Source organism: Diabrotica virgifera, chromosome 6, assembly GCF_917563875.1.
Source record: "Diabrotica virgifera virgifera chromosome 6, PGI_DIABVI_V3a".
NCBI classification, from domain to species: Eukaryota; Metazoa; Arthropoda; class Insecta; order Coleoptera; family Chrysomelidae; genus Diabrotica; species Diabrotica virgifera.
The window spans coordinates 69297329-69320265 of NC_065448.1; positions in this window are offsets into that span (position 1 = coordinate 69297329).

Below are 22937 nucleotides of genomic sequence, written 5' to 3' on the forward strand. Positions count from 1 at the left end.
GCATTTGTTGTGTTTTTTTGGAAATTACAACTTTTATTTTATAAAGTTTTATTGTGTTAAATATATAAAACATAGTTAAATATTTTTTTTGACATCCATCAATCTATTTTATAAAAAATAATAAACAATACATATGAGTGTTAATAGTGTGACACAGTCAGTATTCACCCAGAGGTGAATACCTAAAAGAGTACAATAATGATTGAATTAGTACAGTTATTAATAAATTAATTGAATTAATTTGAATAGTACAATAGTAATAAGTGGGAATGATTAGTTAGTGTTGAGGTCAAGAGTGTCTGTTCTTTTTAGTCTTCTGTTCTGTAGCTGTGTCAGGAGATTGGTGACCAATATGTTTGGGTGAACCTGTAGTCTATTGTGGTACTTGGAGCACAGAGAAACAATTTCTTCTCTGAAGGTTTGGACTTGGAGATCGCTATGTATAGTATCGTTGGAAATATACCAAGGAGCTTGGCACAGTTGCCTTAGAACTTTTGATTAAAAGCGCTGTATCTTGAGTAAATTTGTTTCACTGGTAGTTCCCGAGATTTGGATACCATACGTCCAGATGTGTTTCAGCACACATTTGTAGATCAGAAGTTTATTGTCTAGACTTAGTCGTGATTTTTGATTCATGAACCAGTACATTTTTCTATAAACGAGTCCCAGTTGCAGTCGTTTGTTCCAAGTATGCTTTTGCCATGTTAGGCGGCTGTCTAGGTAAATCCCCAAGTATTTGACGTCACTTCTTATTGGCAGTGGTGTGTTGTTAAAGGTTACAGCTGGATTGATCCCCTTTCGTTAATGTAAACGTAATGTGTGTTGACTCTCCACAGTTTAAACCATATTTCAAGTCTATTTAAGTGACTTTGTAGTATCTGTGAAGCTAGGGTCGGATTTTCGTCGCAAGCCATTAGGACAGTATCATCAGCATATGTTGCAATTGTTGTACGATCTGAAGTTGGTATATCTGCTGTGAACAGGAGGTACAGTATGGGTCCAACGACACTTCCTTGGGGTACGCCAGAGAGGATGGGATGTAGAGTAGTGAGGGCCTCCCCTAGTTTTATCTGATAAGATCTGCCGGTGAGGTATGATTGTAGGAGCATGCAGATTGGATGAGGCAATTGTCTTTTAAGTTTTGATATTAGACCTTTATGCCATATCTTGTCGAAGGCTTGGAAGACATCCAGGAAGGCTGCTGTACAATATTTCTTGTTCTCGAGTGCATCTCTTGCGGTTATGACTACCCTATGGACCTGTTCGATTGTGCCATGTTGTTGTTGAAATCCGAATTAGTAATGAGGTATAAGGTTTTTTTCTGTAATGACAGTGTCTATTCTTTTCAGGAGAAGCCTCTCAAACACTTTGGGGGGTAAAGGCAGAAGGCTAATAGGACGATAGGATGAAGGTTGGGTTGTGTCTTTGTTGGGTTTATGAATTATAATGATTTGTGCTACCTTCAATTGAGAGGGGAAGTAGCACAATCTTAGGACAGCATTGTATATGTAGCATTGTTAGTAGCATTATTGCTTTTTCAGGTAGTTCTTTGAGAATTAGTCCTGTTATCAGGTCGTATCCAGGTGCTTTTTTTGTATTAAGGTTTTTGATTACTTCTTCAATTTCGGCAATTTTAACTTTTCTGGTGGGAAGACATATCTGGTAGGGTTCATCTGCTATATCTGTAATAAATTTCTCTTCGTTCTCTGTAATAGTGCGACACAGTATTTGACGTCACACGCCACACGTCACACTCTTGTGCGATTGGAAAACTGACTGAAGATGTTCAGCGAAGGTGTTAGCCCTCTCATCGTCACTTCGAGACCAGGTTCCATCATTTTTTCTTATCGGTGCTTTACTTTGTGATTGTGTTTTGAGTTTTTTAGACAATTTCCATAACGAGTAGTTCTTTTATTCAGAGCTAGACAGATTCTCTAGAAAATAGTTTATTTCTTGTTCTTTGTGTTCTTTTTCTGCCATCTTTTTAGATAATCTCTTTGGATATCTCTGTTGGATAAAACTAGTGGTTTTGTGATGTGATGCACCTGTGTACTTAGGGTAATAATGAAGGGAGAGTGATCAGATGAGAGATCGAACAAAGGTTGAACTTTCAAGTAGATTAGAGAGATACTTTTGACAATACAACAGTCGATGAGATCAGGCACTTTTCGTGTGTTGGTTGACCCGTGGATGCCGTTAGTAAAATATTGTTTTGGACACTTTTTAATAATTCTCTACCTCGAGAGGTTATGAGTCTTGATCCCCAATGAATATGTTTAGCATTATAATCACCAGCAGATATGAAGCGATTTCCGAGCTTGTTAAAGTATGTCGTGAAGTGTTCTTCTTTAATAATTTTGTTTGGTGGACAGTAAACTGCAGATAGTATAAGCTGGCTATTCCAATCAGTTATTGAGATAGACGTGGCTTGTAAGTTTACTTCACTATGCTTGATGATTTCATGGTGTCTAATGCTGTTTTTTATAATTATAGCAGTGCCTCCATGGGCTCTTCCTAGAGGGTGTTAAGTTATATATGTTGAGAATTTGGGTATATTGAAGTAACTTATGTCTGTCATATGTGCCTCAGATATTAACATAACGTCCAGATCATGGTCTGAAATAAAGGCTTTGACTTCCAGACTATGATTAGTCAGACCATTGGCGTTTCAAGTACCAATTTTTAGTTCAGTGTTGAAGGCTGAACTTTATGACCAGTGTCATTAGGCTGTCGAACATTTTGTCCATTCTCTCCACCAGTTTTGAGACGACCTGTTCTAAGTTGTTTGTTGGTTGAAATGACATAGGTGGTAAATCTTGTTGTTGTTGAGGTGGGTTAAATTGTTGAGTATTGAAATTTGTTGCTCCTGCAACTTGAGCATAGCTGAGTGTTTGCTCTGGAGTTTGCTCAATTTGTTGGTCTCTGTGGTGCTTTTGCGCGTAATGGTGGATATTTACTTTTTCGTAATTCTTTGTAAACTGAGCAACCTCTGGAGTTTGCAGGGTAATTTTCTTCGCAGTTTACGCATTGGACTTCATTATTTCTTATTTTTCTTGGACATTCTTTGGTTGAGTGAGCGCCTGTGCATTTGATACAACGGGGGCTATGACAGTATTGACGAGTATATCCAAAGTGCTGGCATTTTTGACATTGTGGTATCTCTCTTTTCGGGTGGGGAGGTTCTACTTTAACTACGGTGTTAAGTAATTTAGTTATTTGGTACACCTCTTTATTATTTAAATTTGTTTCAAGTTCGATACTAAACAGAGGAAGGCATTCCTTCGTGCCTCTTTGTCTTATGTTCGAGATATTTCTGACTGAGTGTCCGAGCTCTGTGAATACCTTTTTTATGTCTTCCAGATTAGTAGAGGGGTGCAGGTTTCTGACCATGACTCCTAATCCTCGGTTTTGTTTTAGCTGATAAGTGTGGAACTGAGTTTTTTTTCGGTTAGTGCTTTAACAGTTTCTTTGTAATGTTCTGCTATGTCTAGCTGTACTTTCACCAACCATCTCGTCCTGGGCCTTCCTTTTTTTCGCCTTCCTATCTGCTTCCATTGTAATATCCGTCTATAGCTACCACAATAATTTAAACAAGCATACATAATACGGCATGTCTTTGATACCTTGTTTACTATGAATTTTGACGTTTATCATATTCAATGACAGTGACATTAGCGCATTTGTTGTGCTTTTTGGAATTTACAACTTATATTTTGTTTATTTTATAAAGTTTTATTGTGTTAAATATATAAAACATAGTTAAATATAAATGTATAATATAACCTTGTAAAGCACGTTCACCGATAATATCCATTTTAGTCTGGGCTGATTATCGGAGAATAGGACATTTTTGGGAAAAGTTATTTACCAACAATTTTATTGCTGGAATCGAATCTTATGATTATATATATTAATAATATAGGTATGCAAAGTCCGCAGATAGTGTGCTACTTTTTTTATTAACAAAATGACGCTCCCAAATCGTGTTTTTTTCAATTTTTGCTCCATAACTACGAACATTTTTACTTTACACCAAAAACACCCTAATAAAAATTCACCGAAATTAAATTCTGCATATAAACATGTTTTTCACGATCTGCTCCGACGAAAATTTTCCTCAGAAAATGCGGGTTTTCCCAACAAAATCTTTAAATTTTAAATAAAGTTTTAGATGAGACATTATCTGCCAATAATTAAATAACTTGGTGACATAAAAGTCTTCTTGGTTTAGATTATAGTTTCAGAAGCCGGTGAAAATTAAACGAATATTTTAGCAACAATTCAATTGTTAATTAATAATTTACGGTCGCAATAATAACCAAAGTAATTATGATACACTGATCAAACTTTGAAATCTTATAAATATAATATGCCTATTTAATATTTTGTCGACAAAATATAAATTTTTAATTTTTTTCAATAATCTTTAAACGTTTAAAAAAATAGTTATAAACAAATTAACGTTTCTCAGAAAGTTTTTATTATATTTTAATTTTAAAAAATAGGTAAAACGCGCATTTCAATGTCTTGAAAATAAATGCTTTAAAACTTTTTTGCAACCATTTTCAAAAAAGTTATGAAACAGCACAATAAACATACGATTATTACGTTGTTTATAATTTTATTTAATTCTTTCAAAGCGTAAAAGTGAGTTTAATGTACAAGCTAATTACTTACAAAAAATATAAATAAAGATTATAAATATATTTTTTTGTAATTTACACGCGCGAAAGTAGACTAATACAGTACCGTAGCACATAACATTTTCACTCGAAGCGACGACCGCCCGCGACGTACAGTAGTTAATAAAAAATAAAATTAAGCTTCGGCTCTGTATCAAGCCTATTTTTGCGCTAAAAATTACAAAAAAAAACATATTTAATATTTCATTAATATATAACCATTGAACTAATGTTTGATATTTTTTGAAAGTAATTAGTTTGTACCATAAACTCACTTCTACGCTTTGAAACAATTAAAACAAATTATAAAAAACGGAGTAATCATAATATGTTTGTTTGCTGTTTCATAACTTTTTTGCAAATGTTTGGAATTTTTTTTTAAAGTATTCGTTTTCAAGACCTTTGAAATACGCATTTTAAGTATTTTTTAAAATTATATTATAATAAACAATTTTTGAGAAATGTTAATTTGTTTATAACTATTTTTGTTAAACATTTAAAGATTATGCAAAAAATTGAAAAATTTATATTTTGCTAATAAAATATTAAATAGGCATTACATCTTTATAATATTTTTAAGTTCGATCAATGTCTCATGATTATTTTAGTTGTTATTGCGACTGTAAATTGTTAATTAACAATTGAATTGTTGCTAACATATTTGTTTAATTTTCACCGGCTTCTGCAGTTATAATCTATACCAAGAAAACTTTTATTTCACCAAATTATTTAATTATTGATAAATAATTACTTGTCCAAAAAATTTATTTGAAAATTCGAGATTTTGTTGGGAAACCCACATTTTCCGAGATAACTTTTCGTCGGAGCAAATCGGGAAAAACATGTCTCTATGTAGAATTAAATTGGGGTGAATTTTTATATAACTGCTTTTGGTGTTAAGTTAAAATCTTCGGAGTTATAGACCAATAATTGAAAAAAACACGATTTGGGGGCGCTATTTTGTTAATAAAAAAGTAGCACACTATCTGCGAACTTTGCATAGCTATATTATTAATATATAGGAGCATAATATTCAATTCCAGCAATAAAATTGCTGATAAATAACCTTTCTTTGTACTTTACTAATTAGACCAGCGTATTATAACTTTTTTTTTCAAAATTTAAAGATTAAAATTTATATTTTGTCGATAAAATATTAAATAAGCATCTCATCTTTATAATCTTTATAAGTTTGATCAATGTATCATGATTATTTTGGTTATTATTGCGATCGTAAATTGTTAAGTAACAACTGAATTGTTGCTAAAATATTCGATTAATTTTCACCGGCTTCTGGAGTTACAATCTACATCAAGAAAGCTTTGATGTCACTAAGTTATTTAACTATGGATTGATAATTACTTACCTAAAACTTTATTTGAAAATTTGAGATTTTGTTGGGAAAACACGCATTTTCCGAGGAAAATTTACGTCGGAGCAAATCGGGAAAAACCTTTGTCTATGCAGAATTTAATTGTGGTGAATTTTTATTTGAGTGTTTTTGTTGTAAAGTTAAAATCTTCGGAGTTATATAGCAAAAATTGAAAAAACACGATTTCCGGGCGCCATTTTGTTTATAAAAAAAGTAGCACACTATCTGCGGACTTTGCATACCTATATTATTAATATATAGGATCTATAATTTGATTCCAGCAATAGAATTGCTGGTAAATAACTTTTCCATGAATTTTGCTAATTACCCTAGAGTATTTCCTAATTATTACATTGACAGTACATATCAACTATATTACATATAGACGTACATAAGTACATTTCACTAATGTTTTAACTTGTTTACTAACGAATCAAGATGTTTGTGCAAATATATAATGGAACAATTATAGTAGAGTAACCGTACACGAATAATAATATCATAGACTGACTCACTTTATTGGTAATTGTGGTAGCGGAGCAAACAAAATACTGTATATTTTATTTTGTGTAGACTATAAATAAATAAACAAAAATAAATGACCGCCAAACGCCATAAAAATGAGTGGCTCACAGAATATTCTAGCTGCCAAAAAGCTAATATTATTATTGCGTGGCGCGAAAATGTATTTTCATTTTAATGGAAAATAAAATTATACTTTTATTTTGAAAGACTTTTCCATAATATTTGCTAAATTTGAAGTAAAACGTACCACAAAAGGGTCACTTTGATACAGATGGCATTTTGAAGCTCTTTTGTGCCGCGTTTTACTTCAAACTTAGCAAATATTATGGAAAAGCTTTTCAAAATAAATCTAGAATTTTATTTTTCATCACAATGAAAACACATTTTCGCGCAACGTAATATTCATATCAGCTCTTGGGTAGCTGGAGTATTGTGTGCGCCACTCATTTTTACGGCGTTTAGCGGTTTTCTATTTTTGTATCAGGAGTTTTTTGAAGTTTTTTATAAATTAAATGTATCAAGTGGAATGTAATGTTTCTCGATTACACGCTAAGCGTTATAGATGGTGGCATTTGTCACATTATTTCCAAAATAATCTAGTGGTTACGACAATAAACTTATGATAGGAAAATCCGAGTTCATATCCCAGCGATTCTAATACTATTTTTTCAAAAGATGAAGTTTTCGATCCTAATAGCATAATTAATAATATTCAGAAAATATTAAAATATGTATTACTAAAAGATTTTTAAATCGAAAACTTATTGGTCCATTTCCTTGGTAACACCTCCAAGGCTTATAGAATAGAATAGAAATATGCTTTATTGCCATGAAAAATTTTACAATTTTATCGACAAAGCTTATAAATAGTAAAAAAAAACAAAACAGTAACAATCCAATGTACTAAAATTACATAAATCGTCAATAAGTTAAATAAAATAAATAAATAAATCGAAGTTAAAACAGAAATAATCAATTGCAAAAATTTAAATAAATTGCAAATCCATAGTCTACCTAATAATTAATAAAAAAAGATTTAAAAGTTAAAAAGTTAAGCTGCTACATATGACACCCAAATATAGATAAAAAAATAATAAAAATACTACTTGTGCAAAGGGTACTGTAATTTCTTAGTTATTGACTAAAATAATCTTCTACTGAATAATATGGTCTTTCAGACAGGTAGGCTTTTGTCAGTTTACGGAATTTGGGAAAAGATGGTGCAGATTTTAGTTGTAGGGGGAGATGGTTGTACATTTTTTTTGCGGAATATAATATCGATTTCTTTACTAACTCCGAGGATGGGGTCGGCAAATAGACGTCAAACGTAGAATTTCTCGTGAAGTAGTGATGATTAGGTCTTGGTGGAAAGACATGTAGATGTTTACGAATTAAGCAAACAGTTTCTAAAATATACAAAGATGGAAGAGTTAAAATTCCGTGATCTTTGAAGTAACTTCTGCAGTGTGTTGTTCTTCTGAGGCCAAAGAGATATCTTATAGCTCTTTTTTGTAATTTGAAAATAACATCGAATTGGGCAGCTGTACTAAAACCCCAAAAAGGAAGACCATAACGAAGATGTGACTCGAACAAAGAAAAATATGTTATTTTGGAAGATGCTAAATTGAGTTCATTGGAAACAGATCTTATAGCATAGCAGGCTGAAGAGAGTTTCTTCCGTAACAAATCGATATGGAGGGACCATTTAAGGTTGCTGTCTAAAAAAATGCCAAGAAATTTTACAGAATCAACGGTACTGATCTGGCTGTTATTAAGGGGTAAGGGTTGAAGAGCTCCTTTATAAAACAATACTACTGTTTTATCTACGTTAAACGAGAGTAAATTTGAGTGAGACCAGGTTTTTATTGTAAGTAGATCAGAAGTTATATTAGCATGAAGAGTTGCAATATTTGAGTTGCTCCAAGTGATACTGGTATCATCAGCAAAACGAAAGATGTTTCCATCGATTTTTAAATTAGTGATGTCATTAATAAAGATAAGGAAAAGTAGAGGACCCAATACTGAACCTTGAGGTACCCCACATACAATTTTTTTGAGACTAGAGTCTTTATCATTTGCTCTAACCAGTTGTTTCCTATCTTCCAAGTAAGATTGGAACCAATCTAAAGAAATGCCTCGAATTCCGTAGAAATTTAGTTTTTTTATCAAAATGTTGTGATTTACACAATCAAAAGCTTTAGCATAGTCACAAAAACGGTGGTAGTGTAAAGATTATTGTTCAGTGCTTGATAAACCTCATGCAGTACAGAAAACATGGCATCAGTGGTGCATTTATTATTTAAAAAGCCGAACTGATTTTGTGATAAAATGGTGTTTTCAACTAGAAAGGACATAAGTCGGGCTTTTATGAGTCTCTCAATAATTTTGGAGAGTACCGATAGTAGTGCAATAGGTCTATAATTGCAGGTATTAGATATTTCACCACCCTTATGAAGAGGAATAATGATGGCTGTCTTCAGGCAATCATTAATTAGTGAGATGAGGACTTCTAACACATTTTCTGGAAGATTAGAAAAAATTTTGATCGATAGACCATCAGTACTACAGGAAGATTTGCTTTTGATACTATTAATTGTTTGGATTAGTTCAGATTTAACGACTGGTTTTATAAAGAATGAATTCTAGACCTTTCTTGAATTAGGGAGATATGAAATGGGATCTTGTTGTGGCAAAATAGTTGATGTAACATTTTTACTCACATTAACAAAGTATTCATTTAGGTTTTCAGGGTCTGGAAGGGAAAATGCTTGAGCAGTGTGGGTTTTATTTCGAAGATCGTTTGATCTACAATTTGCTTCTACAATTTGCAAGCCAAATGGATGCTGAAGCGAAGAAGACAAGAGGGAATTCAAAAAACTTACAATTCACGACCCCGTCTTTTCAGCTGGTAAATTTCAACAGAAAATGGACCTAGTTACTCGAAGGAGTAAATACCAATATAAAAATAAAATAAAAATTTTATTTTTAATTGAGTTGCAATGCGAAGGCAAAACAATCTTACTTTTCAATTAGAATACGGAGCGCAGTCCAGTCCCTTGAATCGCGATTTTCGGCTCTTATTGGAGCCTCATCGGAAAAAACGTAGGCTTGTTCTACACTATTTTTTCAATTTACATAATTTTTTGTGTCAATCGAATGTACACTAAAGTTTTTTTCTATTCCAAATAAATTGAAAAGAAAATATGTATTTAGATGGCCAGCAAATAAACTCGGATTGCCCGATCAAATTTAGCGTCGTAACCACTACAACTACATAAACCATTTCTGGGATAATGGTTAAATGGATTATAATTTTGGAGCTCGATAACTTCTAAGTGGCTTAACTGATTTTGATCACTAAACATGAGTTTGAGACGTATGGAAAAGTAGTATCTGATGCATCCAAGGTCAAGTATCATAATTGACGGTATTACCGGAATTAGTGAACTTGAAAAACCGTTTTTTTTTCATAGGAAATAGATTTGATCATATTTATGAAGCATATAACTTAAAAATTAAAATTTTTCCAGACATAAGGTATACACCGTTAGATGCGTTTAGAGTTCGCCCACAAACGTTCAGTTATTGGCGCAATTCGTAGCTTGCAATTTTGAGTCCTTTTCAAAAAACCAAAATTCTTCAAGTTCAATTTTTAAGATAAAAATGGGTTCAAGGCAGGTTTTGTTTATATTCGATCCAGAGTTGGACTACCATCTCCATATAGCAACTATTTCAGCATCCTTATGCATCATCAGTGAAGTTTATGCAGTCACAACTCTGAAGGGAATATAAACATTCTGCCTCTTTTAAGGCAAACCATCGCGATGCAATGAACTTACCTTTTGAGACGCAATCTAGCGACATCTCTCGTATTACGAGGAAAACAACGAAAAGCCCCAGATACAAAGTTTACTACTTTTTAAACAATTAGAATAATTGAAATAAAAATACAATAAACAATATTTTAAATCTAAGACTTTTCGTTAATAAACTGCTTTCTGGCTGCATCCCATATCTCTGGATTTTACAATATATAATCACGTAGAGACGACGAAAATAGGAGAAAGCAAATAGAGGACACTTAGGACACGCATTTACCTTCTCTTCGTCTAGGAAAAGGACCGAAAGACAGTTTCTAAATACTCAAAAACTGAGTAAAATGAAAAAGATAAAAAAGGGTTCAAGACAGGTTTTGTTTATATTCGATTCAGAGTTGGACTACCATCTCTATATAGCAACTATTTCAGCATCCTTATGCATCATCAGTGAAGTTTATGCAGTCACAACTCTGAAGGGAATATAAACATTCTGCCTCTTTTAAGGCAAACAATCGCGATGCAATGAACCCACCTTTTGAGACGCAATCTAGCGACATATTTCGTATTACGAGGAAAACAACGAAAAGCCCCAGATACAAAGTTTACTACTTTTTAAACAATTAGAATAATTGAAATAAAAATACAATAAACAATATTTTAAATCTAAGACTTTTCGTTAATAAACTGCTTTCTGGCTGCATCCCATATCTCCGGACTTTACAATATATAATCACGTAGAGACGACGAAAATAGGAGAAAGCAAATAGAGGACACTTAGGCCACGCATTTACCTTCTCTTCGTCTAGGAAAAGGACCGAAAGACAGTTTCTAAATACTCAAAAACTGAGTAAAATGAAAAAGATCAAAAAGGGTTCAAGGCAGGTTTTGTTTATATTCGATTCAGAGTTGGACTACCATCTCCATATAGCAACTATTTCAGCATCCTTATGCATCATCAGTGAAGTTTATGCAGTCACAACTCTGAAGGGAATATAAACATTCTGCCTCTTTTAAGGCAAACCATCGCGATGCAATCGCGAAACAATCGCGATTCAATTTTTAAGTTTTTTGGCTATACAGAGCCGTGTATATGTTTGATCCTAACTGCTTAGGCACCATTTTTAAGCTTGATTCAACGCTATTGATTTGGTGTATTTGCGGTTTTCCTATCTCTCTTTTATCCTAAGATATATACCCCCAAAAAATATGCCGTTTTGTACCTACCCCCTACCCAGTCCTATCGCTGGCTTATGGGTGGTCAAAAGCAACAAACTACATCGGTTCTGAATCGGCCCTGTCCCCCTCTTGAAACAGAAGAAAAAATTCAAATCGGTGTAACTTTTGCACACACATACAAACATACCCACAAACATTTTCCCCTTTTTAAATAGAAATTGAGTCATATGTCTCAGCTCAAGAACAAGAACAAAAAACAGACCCTAAATGGAAAGGGCCGTAAAATCCACTCCTTTGGACCAAAATGGATGGTTGAGATATGGATGGCCGAGTCTTTTCCTAAACTTTAAGATGAGAGTTGGCCCAATTTTCAATTCAGTCATATTTAGAAAATCGAACATTTCGTGTATTTATATAGCGTCGCATTTGGGGGGATTGTGTGCCACTGGCGAGAACTGCAGTTCTCTGGGATAAAATTAATAAGTATTCTACTAAACTCTTTTAGTTTCAGTTCAAAACTTGCTAAACGGTTAAATTTTCATACACCAAAGGTCAATTTAACGAGTTAAATTATAAAACGACATATCTGCCTAGTTAATTATAACCTATCGTTCCAAATAAACATTTCACCCACGTTTTCGTATTTCGGACCTAAAACCGATTAAACAACATATTTATAACGTAACCTTGTTTAACAGTGGCCCAACTTCATCCCCAATTGCATAATTTAATATGTAAAACCCATTTAAATATACAATAAAATTCAAAGGATTCGGTGGTCGTTTATTAAAGTCCTAGAATATATTAAAACTAAAACTAAAAGGTATTTGGATGTGTTTATACTACAGATCTTCTGGATAGGTTTCTATTAGCTGAGGAATAATGTTCTATTACGCAAATGTTTTTACTATTTGAAGTGGTAATAGTAAAGGCAGTTGGTACAAAAGTCACAATTTAAAAGTGTCCTATTTATTTTAAACTATTTGCAAATTATTTAAACTACACGGAAATAAACTTACATAAGAAAGATGATATACAGTAGAACGTCGATAATCCGGACGTCAAAAATCCGGACCGTCAATAATCCGGATTTGTATCTAGGAAAAATATATGATTCTTTTAAAATGAATTAAGAACTTAGCTGCGAGAAAACGAAACCTCTATCGCGGTTCAAAAGGCTTTTACACATTTCTTTAAAAGTTCAAATAGTGTCTGATGTTTTTACTGTGCACATGTTGCTATAAGTAAATTACAAGACAGCAGTGTTTGAACATAAAAAAATGTTTTGATTAATTTCACATCTACACATTTTGGTATATGAGAAAATATAAACTCTAAAAACGTTTGTTGTACTTAAATGTTTATACTGGTCTTTTTTAAGGTAATTTCGATAATCCGGATAATTTGATAATCCGGATGGGGTCCGGTCCCAATTAATCCGGATTATTGACGTTCTACTGTATAGCCCTGGATCCCGTGTCCCAAAAAATTTTTATTAATAGCAAGCTGAAAATTTGTTCATAGCTTAACGGTGTCTAGTCTGTCAAACCTTGATGTACGGGAACATTGGAACAGGAGAAGCTTTAATTGTGGAACAGTTTACAGGTTTCGAACCTTTATTCGAACCTGAATTTGTTACCCTGTTATTAAACTTTCATGCAAAAATCAGACTGCTATTTACCACCAACATATTTCCTGTTATTTTACATGTTCTACGTGTCGGACTTATTAAAGTGCCCAACATATCTGTCGGACAAACATTATTTCATATATTATAATATATAAAGTTTGCTATTGAGTATACCTAAAAACAACCTGCTAGTTTTCACAATCATAAACTAATAAAGATGAAACGTTCCACAGTTAAAATCACGTTCCATATTTAAAACTTCCCCTGTTCCAGTGTTCCCGTTTCCCGTACATCAAAATTTGTCCAACTACTAGACACCGTTGACCTATTAACAATTTTTCAGCTTGCTATTAATAAACTTTTATTTTTTACGCGGGATCCAGGAATAAAATCTGAAAAATAAAAGATTACCCATGAACGATCACATCAATCTCTTAAGGCGGGTTCTCATTAGTCAACCTCATTGATCAATAGCGCTGATTCTATGCAACTGAACATAGAATTCAAATTCACACTATTTCAAGGATATTGAATTCGGTCTACAAAGTGCTAACTTTAAAAATGGCTGTAAACAAGAAAATTATGCATGCTGGCGTTCGCATTGTGTGTAAATACTTAAAAAACGTAATTAAAAATAGGAAAACAAGAACATCTCTGAATGTCTTTTGCAACGGAAACACCTTTTAAATGTTTTGGTTAGGCCAATTCGCTTGGTCGAACCAAAACAATTTAGGTTTATGGTTTATACAGATCATCCGTTCCTGTACCACTTTTATTTGCTTTTAATATTTATTCAGTTCAACTTTGTAGGTTGTCCGGATACTTTTAATTTTATTTTTAATATCGTTTAGAGTCAGGGTTTCTATTTCCATTCCAAAACGATTAGCTTCATAGCGTTTTTTCCGCTTTATTATATTTTTATATCGTTCACTCCTAATATTCCATAGCACTCCTCTCTCTGATATAATTCTAGAAACTTGCAGATATGGTTGTCTCTCCATTTAAAATTTGACATTTTTCACGAAATTATAATATATGTATGGTTTTCACAAAGAACTTAACCTCATCTATATGCTTAATATATAAAGTACAACCTGCCACATCCGGACCTGTCATATCCGGACCTCCCCATATCCGGACGATTCTGCCGTCCGTCTCTACCGAAATCTACCAAGAAAAGCAGTACTGCTGTTGGACAACGCACCCTCTCATCCCGACCCAAAAGAACTAAAAGATGGCGAAAGTGTCTTTTTGCCCCCAAATGTGACATCCCTCTGTCAGCCTATGGATCAAGGTATTATAGCATTTATAAAACGTGCCTATCGACGAAAGTTACTGAAGGCGTTGGTTACTGGAATGTATGAGGAAGAAAACGTTTTAGAAACTATAAAAGAAGTGGTCTTGATATCCGGATTTTTTTATATCCGGATCGGTCTGTGGCCACATTGATCCGGATATGGCAGGGCAGGTTTTACTGTATTTAACTCCACAAAATACAAGTCAACGCAACTGAACGCTAGTTCTCATTGTCAAGCACTGTTCTATTTGATAGAATCATTTCCATTGATCTATCAAAAGTAGGAAGGCTTTTCACTTTTATTGAAATACCATATGATATAACAATATCGCTGAATCGACGTTCATATAAATCTATTTTTCTTCTATAGCATAGAATCAATGATATTGATCAATGAGATTGACTAATGAGAACCCGCCTTTATTTTGTATTTGCTGTCTTTTTCTATAACAAACGTTTGTTATTTATAGAAAAAGACAGCAAATACAAAATAAGTGATTGATATGATCGTTCATGGATCAACAAACGTTTGTTATAGAAAAAGACAGCAAATACAAAATAAGTGATTGATGTGATCTTTCATGGGTAATCTATTATTTTTCCGACTGTAAATAATACATAAAATTGTCTTAATATATTTTTACTGGGGACACACCATCTGTAACACGATTTATCTCTTACTGCCTGATTTTATTTTTACTGTCGCCGATGTACCTAGGCACTATAACAAATGAAGAATGGACTAACGACCAACAGATGTGAGCATGCATCTTAGAAATTAGATCCACCTTCAACCGGATTCTTCAAGAGCAACAACCTTTTTCTTGATATAAAAGTAAGATTGCTGCAATGCTACATCTTCTCTGTCTTTTTTATATAGTTAAGTTGTGGATTTTTAACGAAGATATGTGCAGAAACTTGGAAGCATTTAAGAAATGAAAAAGAACTGAGAACTAGTTACCATAATCATCATATTCTTGTAAGTTACTATACTAAGGACATATTATGCGAAATGATACCAGATGTGCCCTCCTACAAAAAGCGCCATTCTGCAAGAAAAAATATTTGGAAGACGAGGTCCAGGAAGAAGAAGAACATTCTCAAAGAACCTCATAACCTGGTTTAACACAACATCTGTGCAGCTCTTCCACTCTGCTTCAGATAATATAAAGAATGTTATGATGATCGCCAACGTTCGTCATTAACCATTTGCACATCAAAAAGAAGATCGCCGATGTAATCGACAGTAATTGCCTGATTCAAGAAAGCGTATTTATTTTTTTTATTACCAGTTTTAATGACTTGTAGTATACGTCATAATGTAAATTCAAGTTAGTATGGAAGTCACTGCACACGATTAACTAAAACCATCTTCTACTCATGTCAGGACGTGGTGACATTCTAAATATTGTTAAGTTAGTGTTTCAATTGCTGCCATCCTGTTCCAGATGGACGGCTTTATTTGGTAATTCTCCCACCAGAGTCTTCATTCGGTGTTCCCATCGCCATCGAAGATTCTCGTTTTGATGCTTGTCCTTCCTTTAGATTTTCTTTTAATATCAGGCAGTAATACTACCTCGTCGTAGTAGGAAAAGTATACTAGACTATGAAGGCATCAAACGAAATGATTAGCATTTACCTTAAGATAAGTATTTTTATATCTTTGTTACGTCGAGATTTTAATTTTGTATGTTTTAATGATTTAGAATTGATTGTAATATGATATTCTGCTATATTTCATTCGTTTTAAATGGAGCTTATTTATAGTTTACTTGCTTATTATCTTGTATGCTGTTATACAGATAATGAAGTCGAAGAAAAAAAACAAGCGTATTTTAGCCTGAAAGTGTCTGTATATCTGGACTCCTCTTCTGATGGCCTAATATGTAATACATATACATCATGTACAAAGCAACAATTATTATTTTTTATTGGTTAGAATTTAATTACCAAAAGCATTGGTTATAAAAAAGGTAAAAAGTGTTATACCGAGTGGACCAAAAGTCAGTTAACGCTATCAAAAAAAGGCATGTGTAAGTTTGCGGCATCTCCAAGAAAATATATCATGTTCTCGGGAGGGCCTTGCAAATAATACAGAGTTACAAGATGTTCGATATTTTCAGCAAGATGGTGCACCGCCTCATTACGGATTGCAAGTTCGTAAGTTTCTAAATGGCCACTTTAGTGATTGGATAGGGAGAAGAGATATAATTAAATGGCCCCCGCGTTCGCCAGATTTGACGTCCTGTGATTTTGCCTTGTGGCTTTAAAGATACATTTTTTACCAATTTTAAGTTCTCCGTGCCAACTTGGAAGTCTGTAGAAAGACTCGTTTCACTGTGTATAAGCGTTGCCAAAAATGTATCGAGGAAGGTGGTTTACATTTTGAACATAAAATGTAAAGCATGCACTTCTTGGTGCCTACTTATTAACAATAATCAATAAACGTTCTTTTACTTTCGTTATTTTCGCTTTTATTAATATACAAAACGGTTAACTGGCTTTTGGTCCACCTGGTATATTTTACAAAAAAAACGGAGTTTCTAGGATATGGTAAATGTAACAATACGTACATTTGAGAAATATACAGGGTGGGCCAAAAAAAACAGTCCATCTCGACATTTGGCAGTAGTTATTACATTTTAAGAAAATGCTGAAACAGGTCAAATTTTATTTTTAAATTACCATTTATTTACATATATTTCATACTAGCGACGTCATTCATATGTGCGTGATGACTTAATCGATGATTTTTTTTAAATGGGAATAGGGGTCGTCTATATAGGGGGAATTTTATATTCAGTAATATATGTAAATATTAATATCATTATTTGTACAGTGTGGCCAAAAAATAATTTTTGAATTAAATTAATCGACGCAAAAAGAAAAATGTGTGTAATTTATTTAACTCAAAATACATTATATTGCTGTCAGAAAACAGAAAAAAAAATTTTATTTGGCAAATAAACATTGCTTTTTGATTAAATTAAACGTTCAAACTGTCAAGAGGTAGGTGGAAGGCTGTTTGTAATTTAATTTAAACGAGGAGAAATCTTTATTTGGGAAATAAACCATTTTTTTATTTTTCAACAGCAGTAAAATGTTTTTTTGAGGTAAATAATTTACAAAGATTCTTCTTTTGCATCAATTAATTTAATTCAAAAATTAGTTTTTGGCCAACCTGTATAAATAATGATATTAATGTTTATACTACTGAATAGAGAACACTCTTTCAGATGAGCTACTACACGACCTCCCATTTAAAAAATCATCGATTACGCCATCACGCTCAGATGGATGACTTTACTAGTATGAAGTATATGCCAAAAAATTGCAACATAAAAACAAAAATCGATCTGTTTCGGCCTTTCCTTAAAATCTAATCGATATGTGCTGCCAAATATCGAAGTGTACTGTTTTCTTTGGCCCACCCTGTATGATCTTTTTCCACGCCGTTGTTGGGTTTTCTGGTCTTATGTTATGCATCGAATAACGTTAAATCCAGTGAATGTAGTGGATACTCGAAATCTATTCGACGAGAAATTATTGTACAATCACGGAGCAATCCTATGGAGCGGTTTGTTATATGGCGCGTTGCGGCATTCCATAGAAATCATTGCTTACGAATTTGCACATCTAGCGCACGGAACAAGTTATTTAAATCTCCCTAAAATACGTACAAAAATATTCCGTCTATACTGCTCTTGAGAAACACTGAAATTAAATTTCCCATAATATAGTCTAGGCGCCAAATAGAGGTCACCGTGTCCTTTTTAATTCTGATGGACAAACTCAACGGTTTCTTATGGATTTTCGGCTGCTGATTACGAATTTTGAGGGTGGATTTCGATCTGAGTGGTCAAAAAATTGTTATAAACAATTTAATTGTTTATAAGTTGTTAATAAGGCCCTGGCTCATACACGAAAAGAGATAAAAAAGAATATTTCAAACAAAATTTGTTCATTAATAAAAAACGAAGAAAAAAACGTTTACTAAACTTAAATCCGAGAATTAGCACTCAAGATATTGTAAAATTACTGCACAATGCAAATTGCAAATTGCAAAATAAGTATTTTTCGAAGCTTTATCGATCGTAACTCGGCTTCTACGCATGCAAATAAGCCTTAGAAGAACTCGTTTTAAAGCTTCGTTAGTATGCTTCCAAACAAAGGCTGTTAAATTGCCTGATCTTCATTTGTTTTAAAGTTATACCCATTTGAAATAATAATTTTCTTAAACAAATGTACATTAATTTGTTTATAAGGGTTTCAAGCAAATTTAAGCTACAAACATTTATACTTTAATTAACAATAATGATAGAAGTACCTAAAAGGAACATTTTGAGCTTAAGAAAATGTTTTTAAGTGTATTTTTGGCCAAGATATCGATATTTTAATAGTGTGCTCTGAGGTGCAAGATCGGCTCACCGCGTAAATGTTCACGCGGTAACTTCTCGATGCAAATTATAATTTCTATGTATATATACGTTATCTTCATTTTTCATTTTTGAAGATCCTAATAAAATTTTATCATATAATTCTTATAATTAAATCATCATACTCTACCTCGTATCACCTTTCCATTCTATTTACTTTGTCTTCTATTTTTTGTACTAATTGAGAAAAAAAAAACAACAACATCTAATATTTTAGAAATATAACTAAAAAGTAAGTTGATATTATTTATTAATATTATTTTTACAAACTTTTTGTTTCATGCATCTGAATCGAGATATACAGGGAATCTCAGCTTTTTTACAACTGCATAAGTTCTTAGAGCAATTTTTACAGTTACATGGTAGTACCAAGTCTGTTCTTGTAGGCAGTAAAACTAAAACTTTCTGGGGCTTCAAAGTCTAATTATCTATATGATATAGATATAATCTATATCATATACATATCCAGTGGATAGTGGATAGTATCCATATAAAGTTGATCTAGTTCTTTCGCAGCATCATCAAGGCACGTCAATAATTTTGGGTATGCGGCCACAACGTAAATGCTCGTTTTATATGCAATGATGATGCTGCAAAATACCTCGATCCATTTTTATATGGATATCACCTATTGGCTCATTTGGATACGTAGAAGCCGAGTTGCGATCGACAAAGCGTCGAAATATACTTGACTGTGAGCCGATGTTGCGCCTCATAGCGTGCCATTAAAATATCGATATCTTGACCAAATATAAACTCACAAACATTTTCTTAAGCTTTTAATTATTTCTTTTGAGTTTTTCTATCATTATTGTTAATTAAAGTGTAAATGTTTACAGCTTAAATTTACTTGAAACCCTTATAAACAAATTAATTTACAATTTTTTTAAGCAAATTATAAATTCAAACGAGTATAACTTTAAAACAATCAAGATAAAGTAATTTAACAAACTTTGTTTGGAAGCCTATTAATAAAGCTTTAAAATGAGATCTTCTAAGGCGCATTTGCATACGTAGGAGCCAAGTTACGATCGATAAAGCTTCGAAAAATACTTATTTTGCAATTTGCAATTTGCATTGTGCACTAATTTTACAATATCTTGAGTTTTAATTGTTGTATTTAAGTTTAGTAAACGTATGTTTCTTTGTGTTTTATTAACGAGCAAATTTGATTTGAAACATTCTTTTTTATCTCATTTAGTTTATGAACCAGAACCTTATAAACAATTTATAAACAATTAAATTGTTTATACAATTTTTTTGACAACTCGGATCGAAATCCACCCTCGAAATTCGTAACCAGCAGCCAAAAATCCGTAAGAAACCGTTGAGTTTGTCCATCAGAATTGAAAAGGACACGGTGACCCGTCTGGCGCCTAGACTAATATGTACATATCGAAAATAAGAAAATCTTATAGTTATTAAGGTACGAAGGGTATATTATAAGGATAATAACGCTTGAGGTCAATGGTGTATATACCGAGGGCTTTTGACCTGAGGGATATATGTTGACTGAAAACGTTATTATCTATAATACCCGTGATGCCTTCAACGTTTAATGTCCGACTAAATTATTATTTATATGCAAAAAATTTGGATGAATTTTAAATTGATTAGTTTTCAAATAAGTACATTTACCAGCAATAGTCGTAACGTAATTGTGGTAACCATCGTTTTACTTAGGTTGTTATTTGTCAACTTGACAGTATTTAACTAGTTATTTAAATTGAATGTCCTAGGGCATTATTTTTCAAATTAACACCCTAGGGCATTATATATCATATTTAACTGACTTCTAACTTAATTAACTTAACTTAACTCATGTCATTATTACCAAATAATATACCAGTCGGACTTTAAAAAATATAATTTTAAATTAAATCTAAATAGGTAGGTATAACCTATCTAAGTAGGTAGTACCTAAATAGGTATGTTATATGTTATATGAAAAACTGGTCCGTAAATGTTTTTATCCTGAAGATAAATCTTTAGCCAGATAAAGATAAGGAAGATGCTAAGGATGATATTTAATTATTTCATAGCAATATTAATAAAACTGAAAGATCGGTGGAACTTGTTACTTGGCTTAATATAACTAAGTTTTTAATAGGATGTCAATTTAACGTATATTTTTTTATCAACTACAAAAGGCATTTGATAGAGTAAACCAGGATAAGCTCATAAACATCTTGAAAGAAATGATATTAATTATATAAATGTACCTTATATTATAACCAAACTGCTAACATTACAGTGGACGACCGATTGACAGAAGCAGTTCCCATAGATAGAGGAGTGAGACAAGGATGCCTTCTATCCCCATTGTTATTTAATATATACTCTTAACATATATTTGAGCAAGCACTGGAAAAACTATGGGAAGTTGACTTATTAGTCAACGTGGTGCTTCTAAATAACATTAGATATACCGACGAGGCAGTAGTTTTTGCAGATGGCCTAGATGGTTTGCAAAGAGTAATGTCGCACATATCAGATATAAGTAGCGTACATAGACTTGTCGTGAAGGTGAAAGACATACGTATAGTAAACAAGAAGGTGAATCTTCAAACGTACCATTGGAAACTAAATGGGAAATTATAAACTGTTGAATGCCTGCTTTCCTAATTATTTTACACCAAAAGTCATGAGAAACTATTGGTAGAGTATGGAAATCTGTAATAAAATCAAATGTTTAAATGGTTCTACACTACATATTAAACACATTCCAGTATTTTGCAAAAATATAATACATTTGCCACCCTATTAATAAAATATTCCAATCGACCTCTAAAAGTCAAATATGACTTCTAAAATTCATACCGACCAGCTGAATTTTGCGGAGAATGTAATTTTGGGACTCCAAAAAGCTGCAAAAGGCCCCTCTCTTAGAGGGGGACACCGAAATCATCGTATCACCAAGAATCTGTTTCTTCTTTCTTCTTCTCTTTTATATACGCAGTACTGCCTATTTTGCTTCAACGGTGCATTTTAGTCTGCCCCTAAATGGTCGTTCCATTTTTTGCTTAGGCGTCCTATATTTCTTTTGCCCAACGGTGACTTGTCCCTGGCTATTCTTACTATCCTTGATTCAAACACCCTGCTTATGTGTTGATGCCACTCTTCTTTTCTATTCCTTACCCAGGTATTTATATTGCCTACCCCGCACATACGTCTGATTTCCTCACTTCATACCCTGTCCTGTAGTCATTTTCCAGCAATTCTTCTTAATATTTTCATTTCGTTGGTCTCCAGATGTTTTTGTCTGGTCTTCTTTCGGTCGTGTAAGTCATAACTGGTCTAATAACTGACTTACAATTCGGGCCTTAGTTTCCACTCTTTGGTGTTTGATTTTTAAATTTGTGTCGTTTAGTCATCTGGCCTAAGGATCCTACTGATTTTAATTTTATTATTTGGTCTTTAACCTTTTCTTCGATATTGTTGTCGTTTGATAGATTAATTCCCAGGTATTTTATAGTCATTACTTGTATAATTTGATTGTCTAACTACAATCTTATTGGTTCTTTTTTGAGAATCTGTTTACGCCGTATAAAAAATGTTTTAACACTAGAAGCACCAACATTTTTGCATACCTAGAAGCACCGGAGCGGTCAAGATGACGGGTATTAAAATTTTCTATCGCCAGTCGTTTTCATATCGTTTTTTAATTGAAAAAAAACCTACATTGAGTTAATACTTACCAACAAAAGACATTTAGTTAATTTAAATAACTTATTTAATTATTTAAGCACAATTTACGTAGTAACAGAATTTTTTAATTTTGCTTGTACAAGACCTACACACAAATTTTTTACATAGGTATATGATTTTCACATGTTTTATTTTAGTTTTAGTTCTCAGTTTTCTACTTCTTCTTCTTCAGGTGCTATCTCTGCTACAGAGGTTAGCAATCATCATAGCTATTTTAATTTTTGAGTCAGTAGCTCTGAATAGTTGTTTTGAGCTGCATCCAAACTGAGCTGCATATAGCTTTTGTCACTGCC